The following is a 14,855-nucleotide window of genomic DNA, read 5'->3' as shown; positions in this document are numbered from 1 at the left end:
GATCACTCAACCCAGAACCCACGATTTTTTTTGGACAACCTCACACGTTTTTGTTTCTTGCGTATATTTTGATATAGTTTTGATCTGGGAATAATACAAAATGACAGTTCCAAAGACGATCGCCAAAAATTACTCTCGTCGGAATATTTTGACTGTGAAATCATCTGAAGCACCACTAGTTAGCCGACATGCATAAACCATTAAATGCATGAACCATAAAAAGTTAAAAAATGTTCAAAGTTAAGCATTGTAACAACAAAACAGCCGATTTTTAACAATAAGTAGATTAATTTTTTTATTTTTATGTAATAATTTCGGTGGTTAAAGCAGTAGTGTAGTTAAACTTCTACAACAAAGTGTTTACTCAAGTTAATCAGTTTCTCTTGCAATCATTTACACTGATTTCAAAATCTTTAAACACCCGTTAAATTTTACGTCTTGACCCTATGCAACTCCGTATTTATCTTTGAAAATATTCGGAGTTAAACTTTGATATTTTGCGATAATACTCTAAGGTGATAGGCTATTAATTACATAAGAAATATAAATATTATTGGGAAGATTTAAATAGCTTCGTTCCCTTAATCAAATAAGGCAATTAAGATTATCTTATTATCTTAGAAATATTGAAATTTGTTCACGAAAAGTGAAATTTGTGTGCATGTTTGGTTTATTATTTTAGTCTAGATGATAGTACACATCAACAAAACAAATCCACAAGAGCGCCAGTTCAACAGCAATTTTTGCTTCAGGTGACCGAAAATAACATCCTATCAAATCATAATGCGTCTTAAACTGAAATATAATATCAATGCAATCCTCTGACACATCAACTCAACATCAGTTGATTCAGTCTGTAATTTTACTTCTACTGATATAAGCCAATACAGAGCGATACAGTTTCGTTTCATCGTTACTATTATGCAAATGTTTTAAAATATTTCATCTGAATTCTCCAACTCGACAATATTTCAGTTCGAATTTCTATATATTAAAGCCACTCTCCCCTCCCCCCTACACCCTAATACTTTACTATCTACGCCCATGGAATTGAGCTAAGGCTTTTGAATAATTCACCCAAACATACCAATGTGGTAAATCTAAACTATATGATGTTATTTCGGTATGCTATATGAAATATCATTGGTACACTGGCAGTGTTGGCTTAGAAAATAATTTTTGGCAATTAGTTCGAGCTAACGAACTTTGAATAACTATAACTTGTTTTAGGGACATTATAACACCATATATCCTTCGGCGAAGTTGTTCAGCATATCCTGGACAAAATTTCTGTCTAATTTGTTACATACTGTAGGAAGAATTGTAGTCTGTAGAACTGAAAATGCAAAAAAGTAGGTTTTCCCATACTAATTTCCATACAAATTTCAAACGCAATGCGCTACGCCGGGTCAAAACCAATCGACTCCAAATTTTGCACAGTTACTTGGGACCCCAAATGGAACCAAAAAAGTGCTATGTTGAAAAAATGATCATTTTGCCCCACCCTAGTAGCTATGTCCATACAAAGCTTGATAAAAAATTACACCATTTAACGCAAATTTATTAATTACGGGATATTTTGTATGAGGAAAGGATTTTTCATTCCAAATTTTCGAAATTACCTGAAGTGATCGAAACTAGTATAAAAATGTTTTTAAAATAATTTTAAAAATCAAATAGAACATGTTATTACCAATTGTAGAATCTCGCGCTTAGTCAAGTTTCCCTGTGTTCCCCTAAATAGGGAGACTGCTCAAAAATGCATAGCATATAAAATAAATCATAAAAATAGAATCGATTAGTTTTTTTCTCCTTGTTTATTCGACACGGCTCTATGCGTTAGCATAACTGAGCCGTGGGTCTTTTATGATTTTTACAATATGAAAAATTAAAATTAACTTGCATGTGTCCATCGGGTCTTGTTGACGCAGCTTGCTTCTGCGTGTTGAGATCCTCTTCTTTGGTGGTGAAACATAGTGTGCGCCGTCTGCCACACCTTGGGGGTCATTCGGACCGTCTTCTCTTTCATTTTCGTTCACAACCAATGTCGTCATCGGTACTACATTCATGATGCTCACGGTCCGATGTTCTTGTTTGTTTCTTGTACTTACGGGTCGCTGTTGTAAATCCTTCGTCATCGGTGTTTGATTCTTTATTGCTGGTGGTGGTTGTTGGTTTAGAGTTATTGGGGTAATCGTTGTTTCTTCGCTGTTTGAAATGGCAGTTGGTTTGGTGTTGTTTACTGCCTGCTCCGCAGTCGTTGGTTTAACAACCGGTTGGGGTTTAGCATACGATGATTGTATACCGGTTTTGGTCGTAGCAGGTGAAATTTCCTTAGCAGTCTCTGCGCAAGGTTTTCCGTGGTGTAGCGGCTGATCTCAATACTGGCATGTAGGAATTTGCCCTGGGTACGTGATTAGTGTTCGTTGAGAGTATTGAACACTTTGAGTTGATGTGGATGTGAAAATCAAGTAAGAGGGAATATGTTTTGTCGGACGCATACTCACCACACGAACGCCGTTCCGGAGTCCTGGGAAGAAGTTCCTCCAAGTATCTTCCGTAACACTATTCACCTCTCCGTATTTGACATGACTTTTTTGATAACGGAGTCGCTAGTACGTGGTGCCAGGTCATGTATCTTTATTTCAATACTGTCAACATCTACATACGTCGGGATACTGTATAAAATGTCATTACATTCGACGACGTGTTTCAAGTTGTTCTAAGAAGCGAATGAACTTGCTTGACTAATGTTTTTGAACACAATCAGTACCGCATGACGTAAATGATGGAAGTGCACCGCCGTAACTTCTGGTACGTTGAGCTTCATGTTCACTTTCAACATTTGTTCCACTTCACGAATTGACGGTCTTACTGGACATTTCGAGTGGTCAAAAGCAACACAGTTTGCCCGCAACGGGACATACTCTTGCTTTGTATTGTCACTCATTGTTTGTTCACGTTTCACACACTAGGTAAAAGGAATCAATTTTTGCCTTTGCAAATAGACCAAGCGGCGCGCGGGTAAATTTGATTACTTGTCCTGCTATAGCAGCGGATGCGATTTCTAGCGTCTGGACTGAGTGAGATGAGAAACCGAACTGAGAATCGATTAAGGGACCGTTCATAAACCACGTAGACCGAAATTTGAGAATTTTTGACCCCCCCTCCCCCCTAGTACACCTTAGTAGACTTTTACCAACCCCCCCCCCCCCCCCCGCCAAAAGTCTACGCAGACTTTTAATTTTTTTATTCGCTGGAAATGGAATTGGATTGCACTGGTTTTGCACTTTCTAGCAGAAGTGTCAATTGAGCATTGCACGAAAATGTATAACCTCACTTTTCTGACAGCTCAGGGAGCTTGTTTACATGGACTTAGAAATTTTTTGGTTTCACCCAGTACAAGAAACTCGGTTCGAATTCTAACACCATGTAAACAAGCTCGCTGAACTGTCATTTTTTCGAGCATTTTTACTCATATGACGTCATCTTGCAATGCTCAATGGAACATAACCAGTTTTCTGCACTTCTGCTAGAAAGTGCAAAAACAGTGCAGTTTCAGTGCACTCCACTACACCGGTGTCAATCAATCGAAAACGCCATAAGATAAATATAGTAGAACCAGTTTGCACGGAGTTGCGTAGGGTCAAGACGTAAAATTTAAAGGGTGTTTAAAGATTTTGAAATCAGTGTAAATGATTGCAAGAGAAACTGATTAACTCTAGTAAACATTTTGTTGTAGAAGTTTAACTACACTACTGCTTTAACCACCGAAATTAATGAATAAAAAATAAAAAAATAATCCTCCTATAGTTATTGTTAAATCGGGTGTTTTGCTTTTACAATGGTGGTTTTAATATTTAACTTTGACCATTTTTTAACTTTTTATGGTTCATGCATTTAATGGTCCATGCATGCCTGCTAACTAGTGATCTCTCAGATGATTTCACAGTCAAAATCTTCCCTCGAGAGAAATTTTGGGCGATCGCCTTTGGAACTGTCATTTTTTATTATTCCTAGATCAAAACTATATCAAAATATACGCAAGAAACAACAACGTGTGAGGCTTTCCAGTAAAAAAAAATCGTAGGTTCTGGGTTGAGTGGTCGCTTTACGAGTAGTTAACTGAATAGACCGATATTTTGAATATAACTCTCTTTAAATCCCATTTATAATTAGTAATACGAGAATAACAAAAAATAAAACTTTTTCAAAGATTCCCCTCCCCCTCGTAGACAAACGTAGACTTTTGCTAGATTCTCCCGTCCCCCTATGAGTCTACGTGGTTTATGAACGGCCCCTTAGTTGTATGTTACGGTGTTGTGAACTATTTCACGAGTTTGAGATGAATCAGGAACTAGTTTACGGAGTGCTATTCCAACTATGAACAAAATGATGAAATAGGAAAATTCGCTTTTTAATTTTGATTGTAGAGGTTTTAACCTTAGGGCCATTCGCCTCTGTAAATTAGAGAAAACTCTTCAGAAAAATCTCTAACTCTATGTGCAGGGCTGTGAATTGAACCCAGGTGAGCTGCGTACAAAGCAGTTGGGCCGTGGAGTGGGGTAGCAGGATGACCAACGCAAGAGGTTACAGCCTATTGGAAGCACTGGCGAAGCTGTGCAACGAAGGTTCCGCTAGCACATTCCGTAAAGACGGCCGGGAATCCATCATCGACGTAACATTCTGCAGCGCGTCACTGATGGATGACATGAATTGGCGAGTTAGTGAGCAGTACACACATAGTGATCACTAATCGATCCACTACACCATTGGTTGCCGAAATTGTACGGTAACGCCGAGAGTGAGGACTGGCGAACGGAAGTGGAAAATAAAGGAATTCGACAAGGACCTTTTTGTGGGAGCACTTCGTGCTGACAGCGTTACTCCAATTCCGAGTGGCGATGAGCTGTCGGAAACAGTACAGTAGGGCATGCGATATAACAATGCCGAGGAAAATGGAGCCGGGGAACTACCGGCGTCCGGCGTACTGGTGGAACGAAAGGCTAAGCATCCTCCGGGCTACTTGCCTAAAATTTAAGATACGCGTTCAGAGAGCAAGATCTGAGGCAGTCAGAGAAGAGTGTAAGGTAACATTCCTGGCGGCCAGGGCCGCTTTTAAACGTGAGATAGTGCTAAACAAGTCCACCTGCTACAAGGAGCTGTGCAGAGAAGTAGACGCTAACCCCTGTGGCAATGCTTACCGTGTAGTTATGGCCAGGATCAAGGGTTCAATGCCACCAATCGAAATGTGCGTTGCGTTGTGACGATGATTTTGGCGGATTGCACACTGACTTCATCATGTTTGACTGCTGATTATCTAATAAGAGTTGCTTAGGAAATGGTAAGTAGGAATTCATACCAATCCGACCCACATTAAAACCAACTCAACAGCATGATAGCCATCATTGCCGGCCGCCTCCATCTGCATCGTTCACGGGGAAGGATAAAGGATAAGGTAGAAAGGAAGTGTTGATGCTCCACCTACTTAACGGAAGGACGACGATTCATCAGACTCTTCCATAGGTGTCGCGGAGTTGGTAGTTTGGAAGGGTATCAGATCTAGGATTCGCTCCAAGCAAGCGATGCGACCTATAAAGCATATTTTATTAGGTAGTTGTTTAGTTAGTCTTCGAGTGCACGATGACTCGAAAAAGAAAAGATCTTGTTTAGTTTTTGGTTCTTTTTAAATTCTGGGCAGCCAACTACCGAGAGTATCCTATGTACCCTAAACAAAAGCAATTTGAACTCCATACAGCCGACCGTGGGAGTATTGCCTAGGTAAGCTAATCTTATCTGCGTAATGGGCCGGATCACTATTTATTGAAACAGTATTTAGACGGAATTTGTTACTTCTTCTTTACGATATATTTATTGGCTTGAAAATTACCGAGTGATAACACATTATACAGGCAAAGATAGCGCAAAATGTTATAAATCATGGAAAGTATTTATTATTAACCATATCGTATTGTTTTTGGAATACAAGTATACGAGCGATAATAACGAACACTGAAGGGAAATATAAAGGATTGTTAAGCTGATGCACGGGCTTGTTAGCAATAACGGAGCTTGAAATTAGGTTCATAAAAACAGACGCAACGAATTTTCAATACGTATTGACCCGTGATCATCGATACTAGTCAGATTAGTCGTATTGGGGCTAATTTCCAATCAACTATTCATTTTTACGGCAATGTTTTCTCGACTAGATCTGTTCGCACCCTCTCATTCTGTTACTATCGGCAGAAGGCTGACAGCACCCAGTCGTCGCCGGTCTAAGGATCAAATGTCATCAATAGACTTAGACTCGCGTGGAGGCATGAGATAGGGAACTTGTGCGAATTTTGTTATCCCACCATTTGACGACCTCAATGACACCAGTAGAAAAGTGCGCCGACAAACTGGAAATTATCGTGGAGGGCCTTTTTCCGAAGCACGACCCAACCGCATGGCCGAACGACGAGAGCGAAGAAAGCTCCCGGACCGGATGGTATCCCCAACGTGGCACGGAAGACTGCGATCACGGCGTTTCCGGACATGTTCAGGATAGTCCTACAGAAATGCCTGGACGATGGCTACTTCCCGGATAGAAACAACACCAGTTTCTGGATCTTCCGATCCAGAAGCTGGTGTTGCTGCTAAAACCAGGGAAACCACCAGGAAATCCAGCATCGTATCGGCCTATATCCCTGCTGGATACTCTCGGCAAAATCCTGGAAAGCGTAATTCTCAACAGGCTGACACCCTATGCTGAAAGTGAGACCGGACAATCGCAGAGACAGTTCGGGTTCCAGAAAGGGATATCGACGGTGAATGCCATCCGCATAGTCATCGCGAACGCGGAGAAAGCAAGCGAGGAGGGGTAATCGCTACTGCGCCGTGGTAACGATAGACGTGAAGAACGCGTTCAACAGTGCTAGCTGGGAGGGCATCACCGTAGCGCTACACAGAATGCGGGTTCCGGGCTATCTGTGCAAGGTTCTGAAAAGATACTTTCAGAACCGAGTACTGGTTTACGAAACGAACATGGGGCAGAGGTCGAGTAGGGTCACGGCGGGAGTACCTCAGGGCTCCATACTCGGCCCAACGCTCTTGAATATTATGTACAACGGAGTGTTAACACTGGATCTGCCGTGGGGAGTGGAGATCGTCGGCTTTGCAGATGATGTTGTCCTGACGAAAACGGACGAGACACTTGATGAGGTGGAGATGCTGACGGCAGAGACAATAGGCATCGTGGAAACCTGGATGGCTAACGTCAACTTGCAGCTGGCTCACCACAAGACCAAGGTAGTGCTGGTCAGCAACCGTAAACAAATCCAACGTGTCGAAATCAGCGTCGGGGGACAATTCATCCCATCGATGCGCGCGCTGAAGCACCTGGGTGTGATGGTCGACGATCGGTTGAATTACAACAGCCATGTCGACTATATATGTGAGAAGGCTGCGAGGACAACTATCACATTGGCAAGGATCATGCCGAATCACGGAGGAGCAAGAGGCAGCACGACACGTCTCCTGGTGTGTGTCTCATCCTCAATACTGAGGTATGGCGTACCGGCCTGGGCTGCTGCGCTGAACTCAAAGCGGAACCGGATGAAGTTGACAAGCACGATTCGCCTAATGGCTGTTCGTGTTGCGAGTGCGTACAGAGCGATATCGTCGGAGGCGGTATGCGTAATTGCCGGGATGATTCCCAGCTGCATCACTCTGGCTGGGGACGTGGAATGCTACCAGCGGAGAAAGGCACGTAATGCAAGGAGACTGGTTCTAGTGGAATCGTTGGTTAAGTGGCAGCAAGAGTGGGATAACGCGGAGAAAGGAAGGTGGACCCACCGACTCATCCCAATAATAATAGTAATACGCGATGTAGCACCGGGCTCGGGTCGTCGGGGCGCCAGCGAATCGGACGTCAGGCTTCACCGGAATCGCCGGACCGACCTCGACACTCTACCGGGTAGCTCATGAGCAGGCTAGATCCACCGCCGGGGATTAGACCGAGTAGACCGCGTCGAATAGCCAGAAGTGGGTCGTTGGGGCGCCAGTGAACCAGAAACTACGCTCCACCCGAAATCGCTGGATGGACCTCAGAACTTACTGGCTGGCTCGTTGAGTAGACTAGGTCCACCGCAGGGGACTAGACCGAGTAGACGAAGCGGGGAGCTTAATGGCTCACAGAAACGTACATCGGTATCGGGAGCAATCTACCGCCGGGGAATTCACGATAGGGTAGATTCGGCGCCGTGGATTACCCGACAGAATAGTGATGAAAAAGGGGGGCTAATTGGCTCACAAAACAAACAGAGCCTGACAACAAATTGAAAATTAAACTAGATGTTGTGATGTTCGGCAAATTATTACTCAGGTTGTTGTCGTTTTGGTCGTTTTAACGGTTAAATGGTCAAAATGGAGAGCAGCAAAATTGTCCTATGACACCAAACAGAATACTAATTTTGTTATCAGTGAGAGTAAATTGAAAGCTCATTGAGATGTCGAACAAAATATGTATTCACTTTGATGTTTCACCAAAGAAATATAAACATAGAAAATTCTTCTAAGAAACTAGTATAAAAAAATTAGATCAAAACTTGATGTCATATTTAAAAAATCTAAAGCTGATAGCATAATAAGATTTCAATTTGATGCTATTATCAAAATATGATTACTACTTGTTGTAATTTTGATGTAACTAAAGAAATTCCGTTGTCGGGGAACTCTCAGTCGGAGCAGGATAATATCTGAGTTGATTTCGGTAAAGCTGGAAGCTAAATGGCTCAAGGAAGCGGGTATCGGTGTCGGGGGGAATTCCTCCGTCGGGGAACTATCGGTCGGAGTAGGGTGAGTTCACCGTTGACCACTTCCCAAGCAGATAGTGATAAGGCCGGAAGCTGAATGACTCACGGAAACATGAGCTAAATGGCTCAGGGAATCATCATCTAAACGGCTCACCACGGGGACGAGAACTAAACGGCGACATAACAGATGGAGACAAGAAGCAAGAGAAGAGTCGAGAGTTAAATCAAAGCTTATAGGACGTGCGAGGCTCAGAGATAGAGCAGAAGAAAGAGGTGCGACGAAAGCACAACGAACGGTAAATATACTAGCAGTATTAGTCCTTACTCGCGAATACTTGTTCCTACAACTGTACTGTTTCATGTCTATCTTATAACAGAATTCAATTCTCCCTGTTCTAGTCAATATACGTATTCATTACATTATGGACCAGGCAAATTCTCAATGTTTTTATTATCATTATGCTGAGTAGCTAGACGAGTGATGGTATTTTAGGATTTCACGAAATGAGTCTCTGGCCACAAAGGACATAAGAAATATTTATCCACTATTCCCCATAAAGTTAGCTCGAACCGAATGTCCACCTGGTTCGACTCGAACAGACCACACCGACCCGCTTATCATTTCTGAGAGCCAGTATGCTTGATCGAGTTAAATTATAATATCAAGTCCCGGGGGTGGGCGTAGCGTAGTTGGTAAATCGATTGCCTTGTACGCAGCGCACCTGGGTTCGAGTCCCGACCCCGCACATAGGGGTAGAAATTTTTCATAGGAGATTTTTCTATCCCGAAGAGGCGAATGACCTTAAGGTTAAAACCTCTATAATCGAAAAAAAAAATATCAAGTCCTGAATAATTAACTATCTCTCAGGTGCCAGCCATGCACTCCTTTTCTGAACTAGCCTCATACCCAAGGTCAAAAGAGTCGACAACTAGCAGGGTCCACATGTCCCACACCCAAACGAATTGATCTACCAACTTGCAAGTAAGAGCACATAATATCTACCAACCAGCCAAGAAGATTTCTGAACCAACGAGAACGGACCATGTCAATCGAAGGCCGCAAGCCCAGCGCCATCTCCTACGGTTCTTAAAATGAGATGTTTGTTAGTGCTGTTTACAGATTTCATTTCAATGGTAATAAGTGTCTCATTCCATCTTGTAAAACTCGCTTACCGCTATTCATCTCTTCCGGCACTTGGACGCGCCGGTCGACAGTCTCATAGAAGAGATCTTTTTCATCGAATCCCAAAATTCCTTCGGAACTCGTATATGAGAAGCTCAAGGAGTTCTACAAGCTCGAAAATTAACTATCTGAAGGGAAAGACATTAATTAGGCCATTACAAATCTTTTTTAAAAATTACAAACAAACAAAAAATAAATATTTATTTTAATAAACACAATTTTTTTTTCTTTTTACATTTTCTTTCGATTGTTCTCGTGGACGTTTCCGCAGGGTGATTTCGTATAGCGGGGTTGAGCTATTTGTTTTACTAGAAAAATTCAAGCAAACATTACTGAATCAATCAAAAGTTCACATAGGAAAGGGATGCTAAAGTTTTCGTTTTAAATAATTTTCCGAACTGTGCAATTTCTAAATTCCCAATAAAAGCTTGAAAGTTCTCTATGAACTTAATGTAAACATTTAAGAGTACATTAAGGTATTAACTTTTGGTTGCTTGAATAGTTTTCGTTCCGTTGTGGCGGCATAAGGACCGACTGTACACACAAGGCATGAAAATCGGTCAAAGGTTTTTCATATAAGGAAGACTGTGCAATCACTCTGAAACTCGACTTTTTAAGCTACACCCGGAGTGTCGAGTGTCATATACCACTAGATTCAGTTCGTCGATATCTGAAAATGTCTGTATGTTTTATAGTATGGTTAAATAGCTTCAAAACTGCATTGGCCCTAGGTGGGACTCACTTTTGTGCCTAACCACTACTAACAGTCCTCACTTTTCTTCCTTCCTTTTGTTCCACGAGACTGCATCGAAGCGTTATATCGTGGGGAGGCTGATTCTTAAGACAAAATGATACATTAGAGCGGTTTAGCTCCGAACACATATCCGGCTAATCGCAGTGGTGAACTTCCGTTAGCCATTTGGCACCCGTTTCTGTGAACCATTTAGTTCCTGTTTTCGCGAGCCATCTCAATTCCTCGTCGGAAGTTCTCCCGATACCGATGCCTGTTGCGCGAGTCATTTAGCTCCCAGTTTTGTCGCAATCTACTCGCATAGTCCATAAATCCTACTCAAAGGGCCAACCAGTACTTGGCGAGGACGGTTCGGCGATACCGGATGGAGCGTAGCTTCTGGTTCGCTGCTTCCGGTTCGTTGAAAACTCGACGACCCACCGCTGGTGCTTCACTCGATCTACTCGATCTTGTCCCTGACGGTGAAACTAGTCTGCTCACATGCTTCGGTCCAGCGATTTCCGCTGGTTCGTGGTGCCCAGTACACTGGCGCCTCAAGCAAAGCTGTGGTTGCTCTCACAGCCTTCCCCTTAACATATTTGTCGTGACTTTAAAAGTTCAAGTCGATGATATATTTTCCGACCGCGCTGTCTTTCGGCTGCTAGTCTTCACCAACTCTGTTTTATGATGGGCAATCGTCTCCGTGTCGAGTGTCTCCTCTTCTAGCGATTGTCCGATTACTTGGAACACCACATCATCCGTGAAGCCGAAAATCGTTATATCTCTGGGAAGGTTCAGCTTCAATACTCCATCGTACACTGCGTTCCACAGCGTCGAGTCGAGGAACGTCAGTTGTAGTTGTGATTCCCCCTTGTCTGTCTCGTAGATCAGTGTTCGGTACTGAAAGTAGCTCTATAATATCCTGCAGAGTTACTCATGCTGTACAGCGAATGGGCGATTGCTTCCCAGCTAGTACTATTGAAGCATTCTTCACGCCTAAGGGAACCACCACGAAATCCTTATCTCTGCTGTCTCCACAGCTCCCACAACCGTTTGGATGGATTTCATTGTAGACCTGCCTATAAGGAAGCCGAATTACATGAGATGCCGTTCTCACGGTCCGCGTACTTCGTTAGCTTGTTCAGGATTACTCCTTCTCTCTAACATTACCAAGGGATATATTGACTACGCTGAAAGATTTCCATGTTGTCCCGGCATCGGAAGTAACATCAGCTTTTGTCGCTTCCAATTATCGGATCGTTTTGAACATACCCGGGCTCTTATGTATCGCTTCACTTTCATGGCTTTCGCCATCTCGATAAGCTGTTTGTTGGTAAATCGATCTTCATCTTTGTGATCATCCTCCTCACTGTACAGCGTAAATAGATTCATGTTGTGGGGGAAAACCTTTCGATGGTGACCTCCATCTTTTCCGGGCACCTTTCAGGTGGTGCAACTGAGCCTTTTATCTTTGTTATGCCAACTTTGTAGGTCTCTCCTAAGGAAATTCGCGTTGGCTTTGTGGCAAGGCTTTCTTGTACAGCTTGACTGCTTTGTTGAGAGCGGTTCTTGCAGCTCGCTTCCCTCGAGCTTTCTGACTTCTTTTTTAATTTTAAATATATTTAACACGGCACAATGCGTGAGCACAACTGAGCCGTGGAGCGCACCTTGGGGGTCATTTGGTCCGTCTTCTCTCGCGTTTTCGTTTACGTCCATGTCATCATCGGTACTGCATTCATCTTGCTCATCGTCGGATGTTCTTATTTGTTGTTTGTGCTTACGGGTCGCTATTGTAAATCCTTCTTTATCGGTATTAGATTCCTTATTGGTGGTGTTGGTTGTTGGTTTGGAAACATTTGCTGTAATCGTTGTTACTTCGATGTTGGTAACGGCAGTTGGTTTAGTGGTACTGGGGCCGATCGTTGTTGGGTGTTTGTGAATTTCCGGTCTGCAGCCTTTGGTTTACCAACTGGTTGTGGTTTAACATACGATGATTGTATACCGGCTTTGGTCGTATCAGGTGGAATTTCTTTAGCAGTCTCTGCGCAAGGTTTCCCGTGGTGTAGCGGATGATCACAATATTGACAGGTAGGAATCTGTCCTGGGTGCGTGACTAGTGTTCGTTGAGAATATTCAACACCATGAGGTGATTTGCATGTGAAAGTCAAGTAAGAGGGAATAGGTTTTGTCGGACGCATTCTCACCACACGAACTCCGTTGCGGAGTCTTGGGAAGTAGTTCCTCCAACTATCTTCCTTAAAACTATTCACCTCTCCGTATTTTGACAGGATTTGTTTGATAGCGAAGGAACTAGTACGTGGTGCCAGGTCATGTATCTTTATTTCAATGCTGTCAACATCTATATACGTTGGGATACTGTATAAAATGTTATTACATTCGATGATGTGTTTCATGTTGTTCTGGGAGGCGAATGATTCTGATTGACTAATATTTTTTAACATATTCAGTACCGCATGACGTAAATGGTGGAATTGCACCGCATAAAGTACCGCAAGCTACGTTGAACTTGAAGTTCACCTTCAACATTTGCTCCCCTTCATGAATTGATGGTATTACCGGATATTTCGTGTAGTCAACAGCAACACAGTTTGCCTGCATCGTGATATACTTTTGCTTGGCATTATCACTCATTGTTTGTTCACGTATCACACACTAGGCAGAAGGAATCAATTTTTGCCAAGCGTCGCGCGGATAAATTTGATTACTTGCCCTGCTATTGTAGCGGAGCGATTTCTAGCTTCTGAACTGAGCGAGATGAGAAACCGAAGTGATCTCCGACTTCTTCTCCAAGCTCGGAGGCAACTTATACGTAGATTGATAATCGTCGTATTGCACCCGGCGACCGTTTCTCAGTTTCCCATCCCTTGGTATGGTCGCATTACACGCCTTTGTTAGTAGTGCCGTGAACTCGTTCGCATTTAAGTTGAAGAGGATACCCTTAAATTCAAGTTCTTCGACGGACACGTTCCTGTGAAAAATCGCTGTTTTCCATCTTCACTCGTTTATATATCTCCTACATATTCATATTCATGTGTAGTTCATAGTCCTGTTATCAATGCTTTACCAAACCGCTTGGTGGTCGCTGTGGATATATCCTCGCACACTTTTCAGTCCATCTTTCCGGTTACTCCAAGGCTACAAAAATTGACATCGATAATGGATTCCCGGTTCTTCCTGCGGTAAGTGCCGATGATACCATTATTTGTAAGATCTATATTTAGTTTTGCTAGAGCATTCTTGATCGCTGATGGCCAGACAAAGTTCTTTTGATTCCAGCGTCTATCTCGAAAATTTCGCATGTTTCTGGTTCTTGGAATATTTCAGAATTAATGTCTCTTCGAGTTCTTGGAAAACGGCTTATTCGATTTTCACAAGCTTAGCCTTAAATGGAAGGTTTAGTAGCAGATTTTGATCTGATCAAGTTCATAAGAATCGCACATATGGCTGCGGATATACGGTATGAATACTACGATCCCATATGAAATTTTTAAATGTCAAAAACCTTTCGGTAAAGCTCATGTATATTGAATATTGAACCACATATAAATCTCCAGGAGTTTGATTTGAATTCAGATTGTTTCCGTATCGAAATTATTTTCGAATGCAACAATCGATTCTGTCTCTATCGACTGTTGCGTTTAAAATGGAATCGATTCAGAAGTCGGTCTGTATTAGCCTTTCCATGAGATCCCGAGCAAAGTTCAACATCAAAATTACAGCAAATAGACAACATATTTTGATATCAAGCATCAAATTGAAATCTTATTTTGATATCAGTTTAAACTTTTTCAGATATAACATCATATTTTGATCTCATTTTGATGTGCTTACATTTTTAGAAAAAAAATGTTTGTTTCTATTTCATCAAATTGATTACTTATTTTGTTATCAATGAAATATTTCACCATCTCAATGAGTTTTCAATTTGCTTTCACTGATAGCATGAATAGTTTTCTGTTTGATGTCATAGTGCAATTTTTCTGCTTTCGATTTTGATCTTTTAACCGTTAAAACGACCAAAATGATAACAACCTGAGCAATCATTCCCTACTACATCACAACATCAAGTTTAGTTCTCAATTTGTTATCAGACTCTGCTCGGGATGTTTGTTTGATAATACAC

The sequence above is a fragment of the Topomyia yanbarensis genome, chromosome 2, assembly GCF_030247195.1.
Source record: "Topomyia yanbarensis strain Yona2022 chromosome 2, ASM3024719v1, whole genome shotgun sequence".
NCBI classification, from domain to species: domain Eukaryota; kingdom Metazoa; phylum Arthropoda; class Insecta; order Diptera; family Culicidae; genus Topomyia; species Topomyia yanbarensis.
Note: the sequence above shows the minus strand (reverse complement) of the source record.